Here is a 13304-nt window from a genome sequence, read left to right on the forward strand (position 1 = left end):
AGAAATCAGCCGTAACCCTCCATTCTTTCTCCAAAAATAGTGCTCCAACCTCCATTCGAAATTACGTTCCAGCTCAAGGTGAATGTACCGTTGCTTGACAGCGTGCTGCTTCTATTTCAACTCAACAATACGTAAATTTTATCTGAAATCCAAAACAGCATAAAACATTGTAAAAAGAAACTCAAAAATGAAGATGGCGGCTACAGCTTTTTAAGAAAAAAAAATAAAAATAAAATAACAAATTGAATCCAGCTTCAACGTTAGCAAGGTAACAGCGTTTTGTAATAAAGAAAACTTATGCTCTTCATTCTAAATGAAAACTTGCAACAAAGTAAATTAAAAGCCAAGTGGTTGCTAGATTCCCAAAATTCCCGAGAGAGCGCCTCTAAATATGCGTCAGCTGCAGCTACATAATCCGAGAGAATGTGTGCTGAAAGATTAGGGTGGGATCCACTCAACCCTAGGTAGGACATGTGTCACCAAAATTTGGGTCCCAACATATTTTTAATGGCCCAATGTGCAAAGGTTGTCTGAAAAAAAAGTTTAAACAATTAAATTACAATGTAACTAAATTTTAAAATGTCTAAATGGAGAGTCTTGAATTTATTTGGTGTCCTCCAAATGTCCCAAATTGTGTTTCCAAAATTTTCCCTGAAAATAATAATGCAAATAATTAGCTCAAAAAATTCAAATTAATTAAAATTAGAATTTCTGGTCAAATTAAGCATAATTAGGAAAAACGGGAAAATACCGGACAATTAAACACAATTCTCTGATTAATTCTAGCATAATAAACTAAGTGAAGTCGATAAAATATCGATTCATCAAGTAGTCTAAGGTATTGTTAAGCCTCTGGCAAGTGTACCAGATCGTTATCAAGTAATATAATTAGTAAACCCAATATCGTTCTTCCAAAAGGACTTTTAGGCCTTACTTTTCATGTAAGCAAATCGCATAAGACTTGAGAAAAGAATTAAGTTGGTGGTTGTATGCAAAGAACAAAAATAAACATGCAAATGCAGTTGATTCAATTGGCTTTGAGAAACTATGGATGAATGGTGTTGTTGGGGTTTATAATTTCATCTTATCCACTCTCATATATTTACTTTTCTTATTTACTTCGCTTATTTATCTAATTGCCATGCAAACTTTCTAGCCTACCATTAACCTAATCCCTTGGTGAAAAGAGTCTATTATTAATTACCGACTTGTTATCCCTAGCCTCCCCTAGTAACCAATAACGCAATGCGAACAGAAGCAAAATACAATTTATCGTCCTACCCCTATCCCTTGGTGGTATTATCATAATCAAGGAATTTTTCTCAGTAGTTCATGAGATTATCGTACGTCCCCATATCGATAAAGACAAACAACATTTACTGGATGAGTTAAACTATAAAAGCATTTAGCAAAGATGAGAACCCAACAATTGATAAACAAGTATATGACAAGCATATGAAATAAATAAGAATTTGGATATATGAGAGTTTCAAAAGATGACATTGTTCCCCAACAACAAATGGTTTAGTTCACCATTGTCATGGTGAAACTAGATGAAAATAATGAAAGAATGGAAAAGCAAACCCTAGATTTGATAAAAAGGACCCTTAGCATACAAGAAATCTCCTCCAAGGTGTGTGGAATAGCTCTGGACGTTCTCTCTGCCAAAAGAATAGGGTTTCAAGTTGCACTGGGGCTATACATAGGCCAAAAAGATAACGGAATGATCACAGAATCCGCAAAATAAAAACTGACAACCGCTCAGCCCATAATTTGACCGCTCAGCGGTTTTCCCTTAATCGCAAGACCGCTCAGCGCTGGTCAACTGCACTTTGGTCAACTTTTCAGCATTCTGGTCAACTAGTTGACTGGTTGACTTTCTGGTTGACTTTTTTGCATTCTGGTTGTCTATTTTGCATTGCAACTCTTTGATAATTCAATCCTTCTTTCAAATCATTCAATAAACCTACAAAATCAAGGGAAACCAAGCATAAAACCAAGAAAACCATCTTTGACTCTCTTATTCTCTAACTTAATAAAAATACATGATTTCAATCTAATTCTAAGTCATAAAGGGTGTGTTTTAATATCAAAATCAAGCATGAAAATAACTATTTTTCAACCATTATCACAGCTCCAAACTTAGAATTTTGTTTGTCCTCAAGCAAAACAAGATGTAACTAAGTTTTCAAACAATCAATACAATGGATTAATACTTTCCAAAACTCTTTCATCCAAGACAAGTAATCACTCTCAGCTTATCATAAAAACATCAGTCAAGATGTTTAGATGGATTACTTCCATTAAACTTAATATGGTGTTCACATAATCACAATCTTTCCAACTAATGTTATTATCATGAATGACCAATTAACCAAGCACATATGCAATCATGTATAATTGGAACTACTCCTCACCAATGAAAGTGTTTCATTTAACCACAATCAATCATACTCACAAGCAAGTTATCATCACAAGGACTTTTTATGGCTTGTAACGTGGTTGGGCTAAGAAGAACATTGGTTTTTCTGGATCACAAAATCCTTGAGTTAAGAGAGTTATTGACATTTATAGTTGAAACACAAACTCTCTTTAAACAACCAATCTCACTCATTCCCAACTTTCCATTTTCTTTGCATTGAGCTTTTCTTCTCATTTTATCTTCTTTTTTTCTTTTCTCTTTCTTTTTCATTTTTTTATGTTTTGCTCAACACATTAGCTCAATGCTTATCTTTTTCTTTTTCAACTTTCCGAATAGTCCCAAACTTGAACCTTTATCAATAGCACACAATAATTCTCAACTTAACTCAAGGTAAAGATTTGCAAAAGGGTTTTCTCATACTGTTTAAGGCTTAGGTTCAAAAAGGGTAGAACACATTGTGCTCTTTTTAATTGGGACGAAACTTTTTTGCATTGGCTAGGAAAGGGCTAAATCAAAAATGGCCTTGATCATATGACGCATGCAAGCAAATGATTTAATCATAGAAACCTGTGCAAAGTCATTCATGCTTTCAAAGTAATAGCAAACATTCAATCAAAAACTCTGGAGTTCAACACCTTACATATGCTAATTTCAAGTTCCAATACATAGATACACATCCTGCTCAATATCACAATCACAATCATGTTATCATGCATCTGTTCACATATATTGTGAACCACCAACTGTATATAGCATCTCATATATCATCTCAACATCAATTAATATAAAAGCATCATCAAGCACACTAATCAAATCATCATCAACCCATTGCATCAGATATAAGTTTTAAACCAAGTACATCAACACTTATTCTAACAACAGAAGCAAATATAACAATTTAAAAAGATAAGTTTAGAAAACTGGGTTGCCTCCCAAGTAGAGCTTGTTTAACGTCACGAGCCTGACCTAAACCTTTCTAGCACTTGTCAGTAAGTCCATACCTTTCCAACACCCTTCAGTAGGTGTGCTTCCCTGTATCCTTCAGTAGATACCTAAATCTTCTAGCATCCCTCAGTAGATGCTATCCTAGTAGCATTCATCAGTCAATGTTAACAGTGACATCCATCAGTAGGTGTCTATTCACCGTCCTCTTTGATAACAACATCCATGAGTAGATGTTGTAGAAGCATCCATCAGTAGATGTTATCATCACTACCATCAGAAGCTGCATATAACCTAAAAAAAACTTAAACACACAAATAATAAAAAAGAAAAAGTTAGAAATTGGCTTGCCTCCCAACAAGCGCTTCTTTAACGTCAATAGCTTGACCCGGTAAAGTTCAAACACCCATCAGTAGGTGTTGATACTCCTCATCTATCTCTATCTTTTCATCCTCTATCTTCTCCTCATCAACAACCTTATCACTTTCAGAGCTAGTAGCTTGGCATTCCTCCGTAGGGTTAACTCCAATGTTAGATAGTTGACCAATTTGTGTCTCCAAATTCTTGAAGGTAACCTCATAGCTCTTGCAATCATACTTCTCAAAGAATTTGTTGAACTTTTCATTAAGGCTTTTGACTTGTTCCGTCACATCAGCTATCTGATGACATAGTTGTTGATCTTCCTCCCACGTTTCTATTGGTGAAGAGAATTGTTGCTGCTAGTGATTTTGTGACACCCGGGCACTGACGAGGGCGAGGAGTGATCGTCGGTGCAAGAAGCATGCTGCAGGGGCACGGGTAAGGAGCGGCTCCTGGCAGGCTTCGAGTGGAAGGGGCACATGGACGAATCGAACATACACCAGAATGAGAGGGATTTGGAGATTGTATAGGTATGGGACTATACAGTTGAAGGATAGCTTAAAGGAATTGATTTGGCTACTCGTATCAACAAATGCATTTGCTTTTCGGTAGCCTAACTCATAAGAACTCCATGGTTAAGCGTGCTTAGCCTAGAGTAATGATAGGATGGGTGACCTTCCGGGAAGTTTTCTCGAAAAGTGTGTGAGTGAGGACAAAACACACTGGAAAGCCTTGTGTTGATGTGTGGGGGTAGTCAATAGTCCCTGTAAGTTGCCGGGGCGTTACAAATGGTATCAGAGCCTAGCCTCTCCTAGTACGGTGTGGTTCAAGGACGAACCAGACAGAAGCTGGTGGGCATGTGACACCCGGGCACTGACGAGGGCGGGGAGTGATCGCCGGTGCAAGAAGCATGCTGCAGGGGCACGGGTAAGGAGCGGCTCCTGGCAGGCTTCGAGTGGAAGGGGCACATGGACGAATCGAACATACACCATAATGAGAGGGATCTGGAGATTGTATAGGTATGGGACTATACAGTTGAAGGATAGCTTAAAGGAATTGATTTGACTACTCATATCAACAAATGCATTTGTTTTTCGGTAGCCTAACTCCTAAGAACTCCATGGTTAAGCACACTGGAAAAGCAAATGGAGAAAATCTTGTATACATGTCTTACAGAAAAAATTCGTCATTCTTCGTATTCTCCTCTATGCCTTTGACATGGTATACTTCCAAATACATGACCCTATGAAAAAGTTCATCAGAATCTGCATTGCTCTTAATCGAAGTAAATTGTTGCTCAACAGCTTGCCGAAATGGGCTTTGATCCATATATAAGTGAGGTTCCCACCAGTGGTTGAAAGCATTTTGGTAGAATTGAGTGTCCATATAGTCAAATTCTTGTCCATACTGCATCCTGCAAACATTAGTCACAAAAAACTAGAAAATATTTATTAGAACAAAAATAAAACTAAGCATAACAAACAAGTCAAATTTAATCAGATCGTTATCAAGTAATATAATTGGTAAACCCAATATCGTTCTTCCCAAAGAAGTCTCAGGCCTTACTTTTCATGTAAACAAATCGCATAAGACTTGAGAAAATAATTAAGTTGGTGGTTGTATGCAAAGAACAAAAATAAACATGCAAATGCAGTTGATTCAATTGGCTTTGAAAAACTATGGATGAATGATGTTGTTGGGGTTTACAATTTCATCTTATACACTCTCATATATTTACTTTTCTTATTTACTTCACTTATTTATCTAATTGCCATGCAAACTTTCTAGCCTACCCTTAACCCAATCTCTTGGTGAAAAGAGACTATTACTGATCGTCATACCCCTATCCCTAGGTGGTATTAGCATAATCAAGGAAGTTCTCACTAGTTCATGACATTACCGTACGTCCCCATATCGATAAAACAAACAACATTTACTGAATTAGTTAAACAATAAAAGCATTTAGCATAGATGAGAACCCAACAATTGACAAACAAGTATATGACAAGCATATGAAATAAATAAGAATTTGGATATATGACAGTTTCAAAAGATTACATTGTTCCCCAACAACAAAGGGTTTAGTTCACCATTATCATGGTGAAACTAGATTAAAATAATGAAAGAATGGAAAAGCAAACCCTAAATTTGATAAAAAGGAGCCTAAGCATCCAAGAAATATCCTCCAAGGTGTTTGGAATAGCTCTGGACGTTCTCTCTGCCAAAAGAATACGGGTTTCAATTCGCATTGGGGCTATATATATAGCCCAAAAAGATAACAGAATAATCACAGAATCCACAAAATAAAAACTGACAACCGCTCAGCCCGTAATTTGATCGCTCAGTTGTTTCCCCTTAATCGCATGACCGCTCAGCGCCCAAAACTACCCCTCAGCGCCCATTTTCACCGCTCAACGCTGGTCAACTGCACTCTGGTCAACTTTTCAGCATTATGGTCAATTGGTTGACTTTTCTAGTTAACTGGTTGACTTTTTTGCATTCTGGTTGACTTTTTTGCACTGCAACTCTTTGATAATTAAATCCTTCCTCCAAATCATTCAATAAACCTACAAAATCAAGGGAAACCAAGCATAAAACCCAGAAAACCATCATTGACTCTCTTATTCTCTAACTTAATAAAAATGCATAATTTCAAGCTAATTCTAAGCCATAAAGGGTGTGTTTTAATATCAAAATCAAGTATGAAAATAACTTTATTTCAACCATTATCAGGTATTCATATACAATCTTGCAAACAAACCCTTATTCTGATTCTGGTGAGATCCATTCCTTGTCATTGCTCAAATGGCTGCATCATCACCAAGGCTAGGAAAACGTCCCATGTCCGCAAGAAGAGAGGTTGATCCTTTTGGATGGCTCAGTGATGATGATCAGAGAACTGACTACATTTGCAAATGGGGATTCAATGAAATTCTAAGGCAGAAATGCGCAAGCACTGCATTTTATAGAAATGAGGGTTTCGGGTTCCAAGAATGGCTGATCAGAGAAAATCTTGCAAAGTTTGTGGAAATGCAAGGTGAATGCTATACAAATTTAGCAAGGTCTACTGCAACCTTAAGAGAGAAGGAAACAATCTAACATCAAGGGTAAAAGGAACTGATATTATCATAAACAACAAGACTTGGGAAAAGGTTACTGGATTACAAACCAGGGGTTCATATTCTCATCATGGCATTGCAGGGTATGACAGTAGAGGTTTATTCAACACCATGCTAAGTAAAACTTCCTCCTCAAAGCATTCTGATGAATTCATCATAAAAAATCTTCAAATGGATGACTGTTAATGTGCATACATCATGACATGGATATTACTTCCCAGAGAAGATGAACACTCAATACTCAAAGATGAAGATATATTTTTAATCTCTGCTCTATCATCTGGAATTCAATCAAACTGGGCATTCATCATTCGTGACCACATGATGAAGTTCACTAAAGGTCATGGATTATGTCTACCTTATGGGGTGCTCATCAGCAAAATACTGAACCTACAAAATGTCAACACCACAAATGAAAGAGTTATTCACTATAGAAAGTGCAATGTAATGGAAACTCGGTTTCTAGACTATGTTGGTATTTTCAAGCTGAGAGATGAATGGACAAGGGTAGATGAAATCTCATATACCAGTGAACTGGATCCTATAAAAATTGATACCAAAGGTTATAAATTTCATCCACTAAGCAAGTTTGAATATTATGTGGATCAAAGATTTGATAGGCTGGAGAACAAACTAAATATGATGCAAAATTCATTATCTGATCTTCATAAGAAAATGGAGTATGCCCTCAGGATAAAAGTCTTTGAAGAATCCTCTATTGGTGACACAGACAGTGGAGCAAACAATGCTGACAAGAAAATTGAAGACTCATTCGAATCAGAATAGTGTTCTTTTTTGACAAAATTGTTTTTTGTGACTAGTTCATTTAATCTTTTAAAATGGCATATAACGCCACCTTTTGTGTGTCCTGGCGTGCTTTGTTTTGTTTTTTCCTTGATTGTTCCCACCGATTGTAATATCTCTTATTCAAGGAAATAAAAATTTGCAGTTTGAATTAATCCAATTGTAATATCTCTCAGTTTGAATTAATCCAATTGTAATATCTCTCAGTTTCAGAAGCTCCAAGAATTCTCTAAGAAGATGGTGGTGATCTTTCTTGAGAGAGATTCAGAATTGAGGAGTCATTTGCAATTACCGTTGATGAACATCTGCACAAAGAATATGCTTCTAGTTTGATCTTGAAGGCTTGGCATCCTGTGAAAACTGCTACATTTGACTAAAGCCTTGGCAACCTGTGAAGTGTGCTGTGATAGGCTTGGCAACCTGTGAAGCGTGCTGTTAGGGGTGGGCAAAATGTACTATACTGTACTGCACTGTAAAAGTTTGTAGTTAACTATAACCTAGTTCAAAAAAACTGTACTAAACTAAAAAATAGTTCAGAGTAACTGAACTGAACTATTTTTTAATTTAGTTTAACTAAACTAAACTGAAAATTGTCCATGAAATCACCATGAATCAACAGTCTGCAAAACCACCCGCTACTGTCAATAACAGGCTCCACTGGATACGGCTCTCCTCTAAAAAATGCCCGAGCATATAATTCACCTAGTTATATATTTCATCATAAAATTAAAAAATAAAGAAAAGTATTAAAAGCATAGCAGAAGTGATAAAATAGATCTAACACCAAAGACAATCTCAGTATGACAGGACAATTCCCTAACACCAAAGACAATCTCAGTGTCAGCCAACTTTTTGATAGTGTTGCACTAAAGATTACATCTATAGCCCCTTCAATACATATACATGTTTATGTCAAGAAAAATAAATGCAGCATCATTCAACGAGANAGCAGCGCTATGAATACTCAACCAAACAACATGCAATATGCTAATAAAATAAATAAACCACAACACATAAAACCACAAGATATTCACAGCTATTGTATGTTCTTCACAAGCAAGAATTTATAATTAGAATGTGGAATTTATAAACCATAAACAAATATGAAATCAATATCGATACCTTCTTGATTTGCGTCTTGACCTTTTTTGTGTTTTCCCTTATGCAGTTCAGGATTGGGTTTTAGTAGATCCAATTCTTTCCTTTTTTGACTTAGTTATCTTCTTTCCATCTACAAAGATAAAGATTCAAATCAACATATCAAATATAAATCAACATGCATCACATTCAAATGAACAAATAATGTTATGCTTCAGCATTTTTAATAGTTGTACTTGAAACTTTCAACAGATTATTAAGAATTTAATAGTTCAAATAATATTAGTTCACATCAAGAGTAGAACTTGGTATTCTGCCTAAAGGTCAAAGGAATTCTCACCCTCATTATGTTCACCACAATTAATTATTTTAACAGTTACGCTTGGAAGTCCTTCTTCATCACCCACATTAAACAACCTGTACTTTCTCTCAAGTACATTATTTCTACATCTCTCTNCATATGAGCTTAACNAAAATGAATACTCTGAATGAAGCATACAAAGCACACCCTCTTACCCTTGGTGATATGTTAAAGGAAACCATTCACCTCAGTAGATGTTGGCTCCAGCCCTTCCTTTTGACCCTGACTAGAGAAGGTTTTCTCCCTCACCATAACTTTGTGGGTTTCCTTCAAAGAATCACACGGCCCATCATCAGCCCTAACCAAGTCACCACTGAATGAATATGAACTGGATAAAAGTGGAAGCTTCATAGTATTTGAAACTAGCTCCTTCATAGTTAATGCATCTGTACTTTGTTCCTTTCTTGACAACACTCCAGCATCCATCCGACCATTCTTCTTTGTAGAACCCTTGACTTCCATTGAGGATTCACAACCCTCTTGAGATTTCATTTTCCTACCACTCCCCCGTGACAATTTTCTATCTATCTTCACATTATTAGATTCATTTAGTGACATGTCAAAACTTTTGCATCATCCAAATGAACAAGACCAGGAATGCTATCTCTGCACGCATTTCCTTTATAGTTAATTCAATGATACTTTTAGAAAGTGGTGACAATAGCTAAATCTTTCTTCTCAAGTTAGTGTTAGATATGCCCATTGAATGTTTTCTATGGTCATCTCTTGCACGGTTTAATGTTTACTACCCTGAAAGAATTGAATGCTTAATGTAGAAATGAGAATAAGCACTCATATTAGTTGACTTCTTCCAACCCATCCTTACCATCTTATTAGTGTTTTCTTTAATCCTTGTTCCAATTAATTACACATCATCATTTACACAATTACATCTGATTATGAACATTAGCAACATTACTACCGCATTTGGAATAAAATCTAACGCCAGCAAATACAAACCAAAAGCATACAACCACTTAATGATTCCCCAAAATCCACACAAATTTCTCCTAAACTCTATCGTGCTTTAATCAAAACAAACTAATTATCCAATGTCACCCCTGAAAGCCTGTCCAAACACGGAGTTGACATAAAAAACAGAGTTAACCAATGTAACCAATGGACAAAAAGCAAAAGGATCATATAACACCCTTCCAAAGCAACAATCTTTCATTAGTTTCCATCAAATTCCCCATAAAAAAGTCTAAGCTTTGAACAACATACAACACTAAAACATAAATAGTTTTGAAAGAAACCTAAAATTAACGAAGAAGATAAACACAACATAGCACGAGTAATTGACCCCTCTCTTTATCAATCAATCTAAAAGTCTAGGCTAGAGAATCTAGCCTTATCCAAATAAAGCAAATAAAATTAAATCTTCTTAAACAATTAAATCTCTCACAAAATCTAAGAGAAAATCAATTGTTACCCACTGGTTTCATCCCAGAGGAAAACACCCTCATGTGCATCACTTTCCAATTTTATTTATCCCTTTTGAAAGGGTAAAGAAAAACATTCGTACCTTTGGTTGCAGAGTAATATGCCTTTGCTTCTCGCTAAAAAAGAAGTGTTCTCAGAACATTCCTTCGACAGTTCGGCGATGGCAGCAAAGTCTTCGACAACAACGAGCTTTCGACATGGATGAGTATTCAATGGCGGCGAGCCTTCCACGGTGGTTAACCTTTCATGGTAGCAAACCTTCCCCGGCGGTGAGTCTTAAGGGCGGCGAGTCTTAAGTGCCGCGAGCCTTCAACCGTGCGAGCCTTTGACATACTGAGAAAGGAACTGCAGAGAGAAAATTTCAATCCAAATATGAAACCTAAATCACGGTGCAGTTTAGTTAATTGTATTAAAAATAAAGTAAATTCAGTATACTTAAACTGAATAACTGAATAAATAAATAGTTAACTAGGTTTTAGTAAAAATAGTTTAAGTTTTTTTGGTATAAAAGAGTTCGGATAAACTACAATTCACAGTTTTTAAGTAAACTGTGCCCAACCTTAGTGATAGGCTTGGCATCCTGTGAAGAGTGCTGGTGACAGGTTGAGGATTGTTCAACGTCGGTACAGATTGTAGGAGAGGGGATTCTTCCTGTAATTTAGGTTTTTGTGTGCAAAACGAAGCCCTCCTCTTGGTGTAAAACGAAGCCAACCTGTTTCCTAACAGATTTCTTGCGTTTTGCACTCTCTAATTCCCTCCACTACGTTTTTAAAACCATCCCATAAAAAAATATACAATACATTCTCTTCAACTAAAATATAAATTTGTAAACTCGAATCATCGTTAGTTAGGAGCAACCTTAGAGACATCTGACCTGTATGGATCGGACGTCTATATAGACGTCTGACCTATATACACTCGACGTCGATATAGACGTCTGAGCTATATAGGTCCGACGTACGTCTATAGAGACGTCTGACCTATATAGGTCCGACGTCTATAGAGACATCTGACTTAAAGGGTCCGACTTCTCATTAGCGTCACCCGTATAGACGTCAGACAGAGATAAGACGTTAAAAGCCCAAAATACCTGATAGGCTATCATTGAAGATATCAAATTAATACTACTTTTCAAGGCAACTTCAGTATTGCCTAGTNGTATTCAAGAAAGTAGATAGGGCTAAAGTAACCCTAAGTCGTCTCCCAACGAACACGGAATTTCTTTCGAATATCTGAAACTTATGAATGCTATGCAATGCTTAAGAACAAAAGTGAGGATGCTTAAAGATTGTTGTAAAACAAATAGAAAACTTAAAAACAATTATGAAGAAACAAGCTAATTCTACTGGTTTTCCAAATCATCGGTTATTCACAGATTATTGTTCAATTGATTATTGTTTAAGTTTCAAATTAATTAAAGTACATTCTTAATTAATTTAAGGGCGATCATGCAGTTAATCAAAGTATATTCTCAATCAAATGCAAGACCTTTCTAGATTATTCACAATAAATTCAACCAAAGTACATTCTCAATCAAGTNTATTGTGTTTAATCATGTCTATTCTTAAATCTCTTAACCAAATTAAAAGTTAATCAATCAAAGTAAATTCTCAATTGATTTTAGTTGAAATTNTTACTACNAACCAAAGTACATTCTCAATTGATAGTAAAAACCATTTAATTATATGAAAGTTCCTAAATTAAATCAAAGTAGATTCTCAATTAAACCTAGAAACCCTAGAACTCATATAATTAATATGCATGTAGATTCAAACAAAATAGAGGGAACAAATCAAATTGTTTCCCCACACCCCCACACTTAAACTATGCATTGTCCTCAGTGTATACCTTTCATGTAAAATGCAAAGAAAAAGTATGAGGGAACTTACCTCCTTCATGGTGCGAGGAGTGTTGGAGTGATCAAATTCATTCCATCCATTGTCTTGTTCAACATGTCTTGATTTTCTTTGAACATACGCAGACGATGACCATTTACCTTGAAGATTCTGTCGGAAGATTCTTCCTTGATCTGCAATGCTCCATAGGGAAATATTTGTGTTACAATGAACGAACCTTCCCATTTGGAGCGTAACTTACCACTCATAGGCCCTACCCTAGACTTGTACAGTAACACCTTTTGACCTATGTTGAAGTCCTTTTTGGTTACAAGCTTTTGGTCATGGAATTAAAATTTGATGGGTGTCGCGGCCCATACAAATTTGATTGCATATAAGAAATGCAGTATAGCTAGGGAATGACCCGTAGGTCGTCTCCCAAAGACCAATTTTGCGGTTCAAGAATCGAGTCTAACACGAAAAGGGGGGGGTTGAAAGTGTGTTGCAAAAATTAAACTCAATATAACACAGATGCAAACAAACCAATTTGAGCTAGCATGGTAATTAAACTAACATTATTAAAAAAACCTTAGACAACATTTAAATATCAAACACTATTGTAAACTAATTAACAAAGACAGTTAAAAATAATTAAATGNAACACTAACTCAAACACATAAACTCAACCTATCAACTAAATTAATTAAAAACCAAAGAAACCAACAAGCCTAATTTAATCCTAGCCATTAACTTGACTCAATGGCAATTAACAAGTGAACTTAAAAGTCCAATTAGCCAAAGAAAGAGCATATGGCCATGAGACATATTCAAAGGTCCAACTCCAAAGTTCTATCTTCACTTAACTACTAAATGTGTTGTCTTTTGTCTCATGGGCACCAATTCTCAAAGAAATCAAGCAT

The 13304-nt window shown here is 35.9% G+C and overlaps 1 long non-coding RNA gene across 1 annotated transcript; it reads right to left on the minus strand.

Annotated features, from left to right (window-relative positions):
* Positions 1–8089: 8089 nt before the first annotated feature.
* Positions 8090–9466, minus strand: LOC111241152. Its single transcript, XR_002666949.1, has 3 exons — positions 9086–9466; positions 8770–8878; positions 8090–8349 (listed from the first exon to the last, which is right to left on the minus strand). It is a non-coding gene; the product is annotated as an uncharacterized LOC111241152 (long non-coding RNA).
* Between the last annotated feature and the right edge of the window lie 3838 nt (positions 9467–13304).

The sequence above is a fragment of the Vigna radiata genome, unplaced genomic scaffold, assembly GCF_000741045.1.
Source record: "Vigna radiata var. radiata cultivar VC1973A unplaced genomic scaffold, Vradiata_ver6 scaffold_323, whole genome shotgun sequence".
NCBI classification, from domain to species: domain Eukaryota; kingdom Viridiplantae; phylum Streptophyta; class Magnoliopsida; order Fabales; family Fabaceae; genus Vigna; species Vigna radiata.